The sequence below is a fragment of the Oryctolagus cuniculus genome, chromosome 14 (assembly GCF_051225735.1).
Source record: "Oryctolagus cuniculus isolate XC-2025 breed Fujian yellow rabbit chromosome 14, ASM5122573v1, whole genome shotgun sequence".
NCBI classification, from domain to species: domain Eukaryota; kingdom Metazoa; phylum Chordata; class Mammalia; order Lagomorpha; family Leporidae; genus Oryctolagus; species Oryctolagus cuniculus.
The window spans coordinates 50,662,744-50,673,285 of record NC_142880.1 but is presented as its reverse complement, the minus strand read 5'-3'; the positions used below and the strand labels follow the sequence as shown (position 1 = coordinate 50,673,285).

Here is a 10,542-nt window from a genome sequence, read left to right as displayed (position 1 = left end):
TCAAATAAGGAGCACAATATAAATAGAAATGAAACGTTCTATTTACTGAGATTATCTAATCAGGAACATAGTATAGTTTTGAAAATAGTGTATTTTCTCACAATGTTTTTTAGAAAAAGCAAACCTATTCTTCATTGAAGAGAAAACAGCAAATTTAATGAGTTTATATTCTGTTTTTGGATCAACTTACAGTTATTTAGATTTCTCAACAGAGATACTTTTCAATATCTCTCAATGTTATCAAGTATGGAAAAGAAAAGGTAACCATATAACAAGTCTCTCATTCTAGACAAATATATGTTAAGTAATTAACCAGTCACACGATAACCTTTGAAACATAACTTAGACACCAATTCCCTTTATTATTTTGCTACATGACTTTTTGTTGCTTTAACATTTAAGTTACAACAGTTTTTCCTGAGTCCAACTGTCTTTTCAATACTCTGTTGTCTGCATAAGCTCAATAAAACAACCCCAAAAGGACAGGTACCATTAAAATAAGTAGATATGGCTTACAATGCCACAGTTACCTTCTAGTGTACCACCATACAAGGTACTTCACAATCTCATTTTTAAGTGTATTTTTTAATTGAAAAGCTAACAAACTTTAGTTACATTTCTCCTCACCCCCAAAACCACAAACCAGGTAGTAACTGAGTCTTGTAGGCAATATACTCAAAGCTGAGAGGATTAAAAATAAGAACAAGTCCTCAAATCCAATTAAGGGAGCCCTGCTACACACAAGCTGATCAATGCCAGTGGTACTGACTGACCGTGCAGCTGAAAGACATCCTAATGGACCCACTCAGAACGTTTGTTTCAAGTAGCCTCTTTCCAGTTTCCAACTCATGAATAAAGATAATATTTTTTAAATTCTATTTCAGAAAACTTTTTGGAAGTTGTTTTATTTACAATGCCAACTTTTAAAAGTTCACTTAATTTAACTGGACAATAAACTAGGCAGCAATCACTCTGCGAGAAGAGAGGAAGCCCAAAATGCCACTTTCTATCGAGAACCCACAGTTCAGTTTTGTTTAGAGCAATGTAAACAGGAACTTTCAATCATACAGAAGAAACTCCAGTTTGCAATCTGTACTAAAACTACACATGCAGTGAGGACAACATTCTGCTAAAATAAATGATTTGCTGCTGCATTTGTCTGCTGTTTGCCTAATATTAACAATTATAAACAGAGCAGTGCAACTAGTATGTGGAACAATCCTTACAGTGTTACAGTGTCAGGCACAACGTTTCACTTTTCTTCATGCCACTGGTTCTCTTTGCTTACCTGGGCTTCTTCTTCAGTAAAGTCATTCTTAATGACCCCTCAGGGGTCATTCCTCTTGATCATATTGGCAACACTCTTGCAGGCAATGTCCCGCAAACCTTTGATGTCTAAGTAGTTTTAAGCCAGAATAGGCTCAAAAAGTGTTCCTTGGTCAACTTTCAGGAATTCCTGTTCCCAAACAGGGATATCATCCATTTGCTTTTCTTTGTTCTCATTGTCTTCAGGAGGAGGAGGGTCATCCTTGTGGTAGGTGCACCACTGAATGACCTTTTTCAATATTGCTGCATTAGCATTGGGTAGAAGAACCGGGTCATCATCCCCTTCATCATCCATTCCCAAATCTTCCAACATGGTCTTGATAGTCACAGACTGTTTGGCAATTTCTACATCAACTTCAAAAATCTCTCCATCAGAACTCTGCAACTTTATTGAAGGCATGGTGTTCGGGTTTGAGGAGACGGCGGGCCGGAGGCTGACGAGAGAGGGGCTGCGTCAACGCAAGGAGAAGAGAAAGGCGGACGACAAGGCCACTGCCACAATCTCATTTTTGAAATGGATCTAGACATTATTTTTCTTATACATATTGCAGATGAAAAATGAAATAGGTTACTCTTTTTGTTTTTTATTTGCTCGATATCAGTTGAATAAATGAGCATGCTTTTTGTTTTACTGTGAAATATTTAAATGTTAAGGTTGTAAGTGGAGCCCCCAAAAGTAAGTTTTCTTTGATGTACTATGTGTAAGACATTCAATATATTATTAAACATGTATCTCAAGTCTCCTGTTTTTTCTAGCACAGGATTTGCACTTTCTGCTTTCTTGACTATGTACACTAAAAAGAGATGTTGGATTGTAATACAGCACTGGCTATTGTATGTGCACTGCCATTTATGGTGGAATTCAGTGAAAGAATATCTTTACTGCAGGCATGTGATTAGAGTCACAACATTTGGAAGATAAGGTGTGTTTAATATTATCTAAGTTCAATGGATTGCCTATTTAGAAGATCATTCTTTTATTCAAAGGCAAAAATATACAAAATGGTTTGAACATAACCCTCCTATTTTTAAACTTTATTTGTTGATACTATCATTTCATAATTTAGATTCACTAATAAGCATCTTTATGTCATTTACTACAGAATGGATAACATAATATGTTGAGTGACCTAGTAAATTTCTACTTTTCAATCACAACAAATATTTTACATTTTTACTTCACTCATGCATATATGGGATGAAACAAAGCTTCTACATAATTATTCACCAATATATAGTTATCTCATAGAACTTTGCTCTAATAATTTATCCTGTAGTTTAGTAGTTACTTCTTAATTGAAAGGCATCAAATTAATTAGAATAATTTATTTTATATATTTATGTATACATAATTTTAAATGTGCAAAAGAATTTACTTTGTGGATTAAAACAATTATTAATGATTATGCATATGCCGTCTGCAGGAACTATCTTGATGACACCTCAGCAAGTGACAAAACATGTAGTCTCAACCTGCAAATTATAGATGCTGATACCCTATTTCAATCTTTATATAGAGTTTGGAATGATTTTGCTATTCTTGTTTCCCAAGCATATCCAGAATCACCCAGGGATCTACATTATAGCACTTTTATCTGCCTGTACCTTGCCCTACATGTCTGTTGGTGTATTAGTTCTTGCCACATAATTTTAAACAATTTCATGGTTCAAAATGGGAAAAGTATGACCTGCTGTTGCTGAAGCTAAAGATAGTTCCAGCTGATTTAAATGCTGTTGCTGCAGTGACTTCCTGTCTGCATATTCAGGATAAGCCAAGAACATTCTTTATAGGCAGAGTAGCCCTCTGCATTGATAAGTATTGAACCAGCTCCGGAGATGGCTTCTTAAGTCCTTTGAACTGCTTTGCTCTAAGTTTCTCAGCACAATTACCTAATAAATTTAGGGTTACGAATCTGTCCTCCTCTTCACACAAGTCTACCACAAAGCTAGCCAGAAGCATTTTGTAAAATCTCATTACTAAATCGTACGTTACCCAGGCAGACGAGTTACTGACAAATTGTGCTGTGTTGTGTTTGTATGTATGTAGATTCATATAATAATCTGACACGTTTCTGTAGAATATGATTTATATTTAGTGCCTCCATTTAAAAATATGTCACTGTAACCTCTACTTTCAACAGTACACACATGATCACCGGGGGAGGAAAGAGATAATATTTTATGATGTGTTATACTACAGACATTTCAATGCTCTTACTACTCACCCTAAGATGTATGGTCTGAGACTTATATTATGCCTACTATACTCATTTTTGTACAGAAAGTAACTGTTCTTAAACTTGTAGTAAAAGAACTGGTCTTGATACAGTGTGAAAAATCCAAAATTAGTCTATGAAGTTAGTTGTTGCCAACTAATTATATTCCATTCTCTGTGGAACTGATGCATCCTCCTGTCATTCTTGTGACTTCAATTTTTGGTCAGGCTTTAATTAATAGGAATATATTTGTGAACATTGTCTGATGTTATACTGCTATGCATTATTGTAAGGCAACTGTGATTAGTTGTATACAATTGACAGGGAGAATAGTCTTTAGCAGATTACAGACTTTTCCCAAGTCACAGAAATTTCTTAGGGATACACGGGAGGTACTTGTTAAAAATTGGCTACTAAAGTATATTTTATAATAGTTGCAATTAATCTTGGGTATATATATATTTTTTTTGACAGGCAGATAATTTTTTTTTTTTTTTTGAGTGGACAGTGTGAGAGAGAGACAGAGAGAAAGGTCTTCCTTTGCCATTGGTTCACCCTCCAGTGGCAGCCATGGCTAGTGCGCTGCGGCCGGTGCACCTCGCTGATCCGAAAGCAGGAGCCAGGTGCTTCTCCTGGTCTCCCATGGGGTACAGGGCCCAAGGACTTGGGCCATCCTCCACTGCACTCCCGGGCCACAGCAGAGAGCTGGCCTGGAAGAGGGGCAACTGGGACAGAATCCGGTACACTGACCAGGACTAGAACCCCGTGTGCCGGCGCCGCAAGGCAGAGGTTTAGCCTAGTGAGCCGAGGTGCCGGCCTTGGGTATAGTTTTATATTAATTTATTTACTTTTGCATGTTAAATATTAGAAAAACTTGACTCCAATGTTTATCTATGATATGACTCCATGTTTATATATGATAACCTAAGAGATAAAATTTAATTATTTTTATTGCCATGTGCCATGTCACATTTTGGTCAATGGTGGACCACCCATATGATAGTATTTACTATATAACCTATGTATACACTAGGATATGCCATCCAGGTTTGTGTTAATAAACTCTATAATGTTCTACAGTGACAAAATTGGCTAATGCTGCACTTATCAAAATATATCATTTATTCAATGAAACATGACTCTAATCTTAGTGCTATACATTATTGTTTTGAATTAGTAACTAAATACTCTTATGCCAATTGTCAGCTAATTTGGAAAATTTTCAACCCTAATTATCCCATATAAATTGAATATCTCAATTTATCAGGTATTCTGATAGACATTTTATAGTTATTAATAAATAAAAGAACACACAATCCCATTCAATAATATAAAAATAATAGAAGCCAAAGTAGTATGTGTATATGAAAACAGAAGTATGTACTTGCTAACGTATTAGGAAAGTCTACCCAGGTTATATTCTCAAAGAAATATGAATTGTTGTGTTTTCATTTACATACTGTTTAGAAGTGTCATTTATAATACTGTTTTGTATATACATTAGTATCCTCTTATCCACAACTTCCCTCAAGGGTGGTCTGAAAATATTAAATGGAAAATTTCAGAAACAATTCATGTATTTTTTAAGATTTATTTATTTATTTGAAAGAGTTACACAAAGAAAGGAGAGGCAGAGAGAGAGAAATTGGCCACAATAGCCGGAGCTGTGCCGATCTGAAGCTAGGGACCAAGAATTTCTTCCAGGTCCAGGGGCCCAAGGACTCGGGCCATCTTCTACTGCTTTCCCAGGCCATAGCAGAGAGCTGGATCAGAAGTGGAGCAGCTGGGTCTCAAACGGCACCCATTTGGGATGCTGGTGCTTCAGGCCAGGGTGTTAACCCGCTGTGCCACAACGTCAGCCCCACAATTCATATATTTTCAAGAACGTGTAATTCTGAGCACTATGATGAAACTTATATTGCTCTGCTGAGTCTAGTTCATGACCTGAATCATCCCTTTGTCCAACACTCTATATAGACTCCCTTTGCCCCCCCCCACCACCACCACCATCAACCCCTGGGTAGCCACTTTTGTTATCTGACTTTGGTATCACAGTGGTTGTGTGCTTGTAACTGTTGTTTTACTTAATAACGACCCCACAGTGAAGGAGTAGTGATGCTTGCACTTCATATTAGCGCAACAGAAACAGCCGAATCTCTCCTTTTAAGATGTGAAAAGGTGAAAGATTTCAGTAAGAAAATTAAAAATTCCTATTCTAAAGTTGCTAAATTCTATAGTTTGAATGAATTTTCCATCTGTGAAATTGTGAAGAAGGAAATACAAATTCATGCTAATTCTGCTGTTGCAAACAAAACTGCAAAAGTCCTCGCCATAGTAAATAGAAAGTGCTTGGTTAACATGAAAATGGAATTAAGATATAAAGTTCATTACTATCCATAGATTCAAGCATCCATTGAGAGTCTCAGAACATATCTCCTGAAGATAAAAGGAGGGACCATACTGTTAAATCATTTTATCTTCCTATAAATCTAGCGTTGTATATGGGTTGCTGTTTTTAATCCCATTTGGTTCATAGCAAACAATGGCTAAAAGATACATTATTTGCCTGAAGTCGCACAGTACAATTGATAAAGGATAAGAATGAACATAATTTTCATGATTCCTATTTTATTACTCTTTTCCCTTGTTTGACAAATTATTGGAACATAGAGTCAGCATTTTCTCTCTGACCTTTTCAAATAGATTACTAGTAAAATTGTCTTATTGGAAAAGATACACATAGGGAAATATTTTGTGAATAAGTCGTATTTATTACTGTTTGTCTATTTAGATGCTACTGTCAAAGCTGTCAGTGCCAGAGAACATAAAATTGAAGCTAAGCATCTGGGAATTCCATGCATACTCTTGCAGAGTGCAATAATCTGTATCACAGGCATCATTAAGTTAAGCAATTACGTTCAATGTCCTGGTTTCTGTTGACAAGTACTACTATTTTTAGAATATTTCTTCATGTCTTACATCGCCTCATTGCTCTTGCACCACATGAGAAAGAGGAGTCACATTTATATTAATTCTTTTTAAGATCCCCACTGTAGCCAAAGGGTGATAAACATGAACTGTCAGTGTAATTAAGTCAAAGTGTTACTCTTAGGGAAGTTCCACTTAGAGAAAGCCATTGCTAACGGTGGCTACTTTAAATAAAAACTGATCATTAAATTTCAGGACCACTTCTGGGGATTCTCCTAGTGATTATTAATCATGAAAATTGGTTTATGCCTGCACTAATATTCCTTAGAATAACTTTACTAGAAATCATGATTAAACAGCCACTTGGCAATCTGAGTCATTTTCTAACACACTTTTTTTTTTCTTAGGGATCATTGTTCAGAAAAATTAGCTGTTAAATTTTAATGACTATGTATAATTATTGACTAACTTTTTTTAAAAAGTCCTAAAAAAGGTAAACTTTATATAATATTAACTTGTATGTCACCAGAAACATTATAACTTCTACTAGGAAAGGTAGAAATACTTTTCTTATTCTAACCTGTAGATAAAATTATTTGGCAGTTGACAATATTGGTTAAACACTATAAATCAATATCATTCCTAGAAATGTACTTCCTTTCAAAAGTGATATATATATATATATATATATATATATTGACAGGCAGAGTAGACAGTGAGAGAGAGAGACAGAGAGAAAGGTCTTCCTTTTGCCATTGGTTCACCCTCCAATGGCCGCCGTGGCCGGCACACCACGCTGATCTGATGGCAGGAGCCAGGTACTTATCCTGTCTCCCATGGGGTGCAGGGCCCAAGGACTTGGGCCATCCTCCTGGCACTCCCGGGCCACAGCAGAGAGCTGGCCTGGAAGAGGGGCAACCAGGACAGAATCTGGTGCACCGACCAAGACTAGAACCCGGTGTGCCGGCGCCGCAAGGCGGAGGATTAGCCTAGTGAGCCGAGGCACTGGCCCCAAAAATGATGTATATTATTCTAAAGCATACATCTCTTTCAAAAATCAGCAAAGGATTTGTAAAAGAAATAAGAACAATAAGCCTCATCTTTTAATTCTTTAAAATCTTTAGCTTTCTCATCTAAGTAAGTGTCGCTCCCCCTCTTCGTGGAGGAACGACACTAAACACTGCCTAGGCTTCATATCCGAGTCACAGCACCATTATGTCGCTCCCCCTCTTCGTGGAGGAACGACACTAAACGCTGCCTAGGCTTCATATCCGAGTCACGGCACCATTATGTCGCTCCCCGTCTTCGTGGGGGAACTACACAGGACCCTGCGCTGTTCTTTCTGTCTGCTCGGCTCTCCCCGGGTTTGCTGCTGGTTCTTCCCGGGCTGGCTACTATCCCTTCCACCTCCGTGGAAGGGCAGTTCCCCCTGGCCACATTCCCCACTTCCGCAGGGGAGCGGCACACCGCCGGCCGGCTCTTCTCGGGGGCTGCACAGGTGTTCCTTCAGCTAGATGTTCCCCATAGATGTTCCTGGTGCATGCCGTCTCTCTCCTCCTTTATAGTCCTCCTCCGCCAATCCCAACTCGGCTGCCCACACGCCGAGTACGCTGCTCTCCTCCAATCAGGAGCAAGTCCTACAGTTTATTAGTTGAACTGGAGGCAGCTGTGCGGAAGCTGTTTACTTCTCTCCCAGCGCCATATTGTGGGAGAGCAGATGCATAGAATAAGTCCTAATTCGAGTAACTTAGTCTAGTCCGGATTGCTCCCCACAGTAAGTAAATAAAAGCAATGACTATCAATTCTGTTCGATTAAAAAATATATCCTTGATTTAGTGGTATTAACACTTGGTTCTAATTCTGGAAGGATCAGAAAAATTCTAGTCCTAGTTCCAAATTTGGCAGGTGTGCATCTTTGAAAAAGTTCCAAAATTTAGGCCTAGTTTTGGTCGTTGTCACTTGAGAAACTAAAATTGCATCTATAAAATATGGGTCCTTGGCCTCTTATTGAAATCTTTCCAAATAAATGATTTTTTGAATTCTAATTTTTTTTAAATTTTAAAATAATGACAGGTTACCAGTAAGATATATTTTCAGACATCCCCACTGGACTAAGGGGCTGCCCTCTGTCATCAGACATATTATTTCTTCAGTGTCCCATGAAAAATCTCGTTAGGGGGACTATGTCGTCCCCCTACACTGTTCAGGTTTGCCACCAAGTGTGTTTGTGCAAAGTGTGAAGCAAACCTTTTCACCTCAGGACATTTAGGATTTGGGGATTTTAGATGAAACATGAGATCTCCCACCACATGGCTTGAAAATTGTAAAAATTGGCCAATTTTAGATGAGAGAACCTTGTGTCATTTTGCTGAACATTGAGCACTTCGTATCACACTTCATATGCAAGTTACGAGGCAAAACTATGAAATGAAGAGATATTGGCAACCTGCCAAGTCCTGCAGCAGCTACAAATCCAGGTCGGATTTTATGATAGGGAAATTGTCATTCAACTCTGATACCATTGTCTTCTCATGGCAGGAGGTAGACTCTTTGATGGTTTAGCAGACATGATAGCTAAAATTAATCCCCTGGGCAGAAATGGCTCTTACATAGACTTATTAGTCACTTCTAAAAATATAAACCTAAACACCAGGAAGCAAATGACTTTCCTTGAACATCAAAAGATACAACATCTCTTATTCCTTACAATGATAGCCCTACTAGTAAGAGTGAGATCAAGCTTTTACATCTCATTTGAGAAGTATTTAGGACATGGAAACTGTTAAACATGAGACACAGGTGCTGGTAGCTCATTGAAACATTGAAAATAACTGCTGTGTACATAATGGATATGTATGTTTCCATGCATCATTGATGAGTTTCCCATCATAAGATGGATTTGCTTAACAGAAATCACACTTTTCTTTCTCACTTTTGGGTGTCTTATTGTGACTTTTCTTGAAATGCTTGATGAACAGAAGTAAGGGCTTTACACATGCACCCAACTTTACAACAAATTCCTTATTTAAATTTGAGGGTAGGTGGAATCATGTTTTAATTTCACCACCATAATAGCGAGCAAAAAGCAATCCTGGGGCTGACATTTAGACCAGTGGTAAAGACACTGATTAGGCACCCATCCCACATTCAAGTGCTTGGGTTCCATCTCTGGCTACTCAGCTCAGGTTCCTGTTAGTGATGACTCTGGTAAGCAGTAGGCGATGGCACAAAGAGTTGGGATCTTGCAACTCATTGGAAAGACCTAGTTTGCATTCCTAGCTCCTGGAGCAGCCCAGTAGAGCCCCAGTCATTGAAGACATTTGAGGCGTTATCAAGCAGATGGGAGTCTCTCTCTCTCTCTCTCTCTCTCTCTCTCTCTCATTATCTCATTTAAAAAAAATAACAAATAAAACTAGAAGTAGGCATTTGCTGCAACCAGTAAACTGCCACTTGGGATGTTAACATTCCATGTAGGAGTACCTGGATTCAAGTTCTAGGCCCACAATTCATTCTAGCTTCCTGCTAATGTACACAATGGGAGTTAGCAGCTGATGACTCAAGTACTTGGATGCCAGGCACCCTTTGGGCAACTTGGATGGAGATTATGTCCCCTGGCTTTGGTTTGGATCCAGTATCAGGTGTTGTGGACATTTAGCAGTGAGCCAGTGGATGGAGATCTCTGTCTGTCTCTTAACTCTTTCTTTTGCTCTGCCTTAAACAAATAACTAAACGTTTTAAAAAGAACTATAGTCTTGGGATTTTACAAATGAATTCATAGAAAACATCAGGGGAAGTTCTTTATACAATACAACTACTAAAAGTGAAGACAGCTGCATTCAAGTATGATAGATTTTTGTTTCCCTTTTATGATTCCTATTGGAAAAAATTCAAAATGTTTATTATAATATTATTAATATAATAATATAAAATAATAATATATGTTATAAATTTTAAATTGTCAAAATAACTCTTAAAATAGCATACTTGGAATTAAGCATAATAACCACTTATATGATTTTGTGTTATTTTATCCTAGAATATACTTAACTAAAAAGAGGTAAAATCAATGCAC

At 37.6% G+C, this 10,542-nt stretch overlaps 2 pseudogenes; one reads left to right on the top strand and one right to left on the bottom strand.

The window, feature by feature from the left end:
- Nucleotides 1-1,252: 1,252 nt before the first annotated feature.
- On the bottom strand, nucleotides 1,253-1,822 carry LOC100341269 (S-phase kinase-associated protein 1 pseudogene; annotated as a pseudogene).
- The window catches only part of LOC149122325 (small ribosomal subunit protein uS2B pseudogene), a 56,619-nt pseudogene continuing 47,801 nt past the window's right edge, over nucleotides 1,725-10,542 (top strand).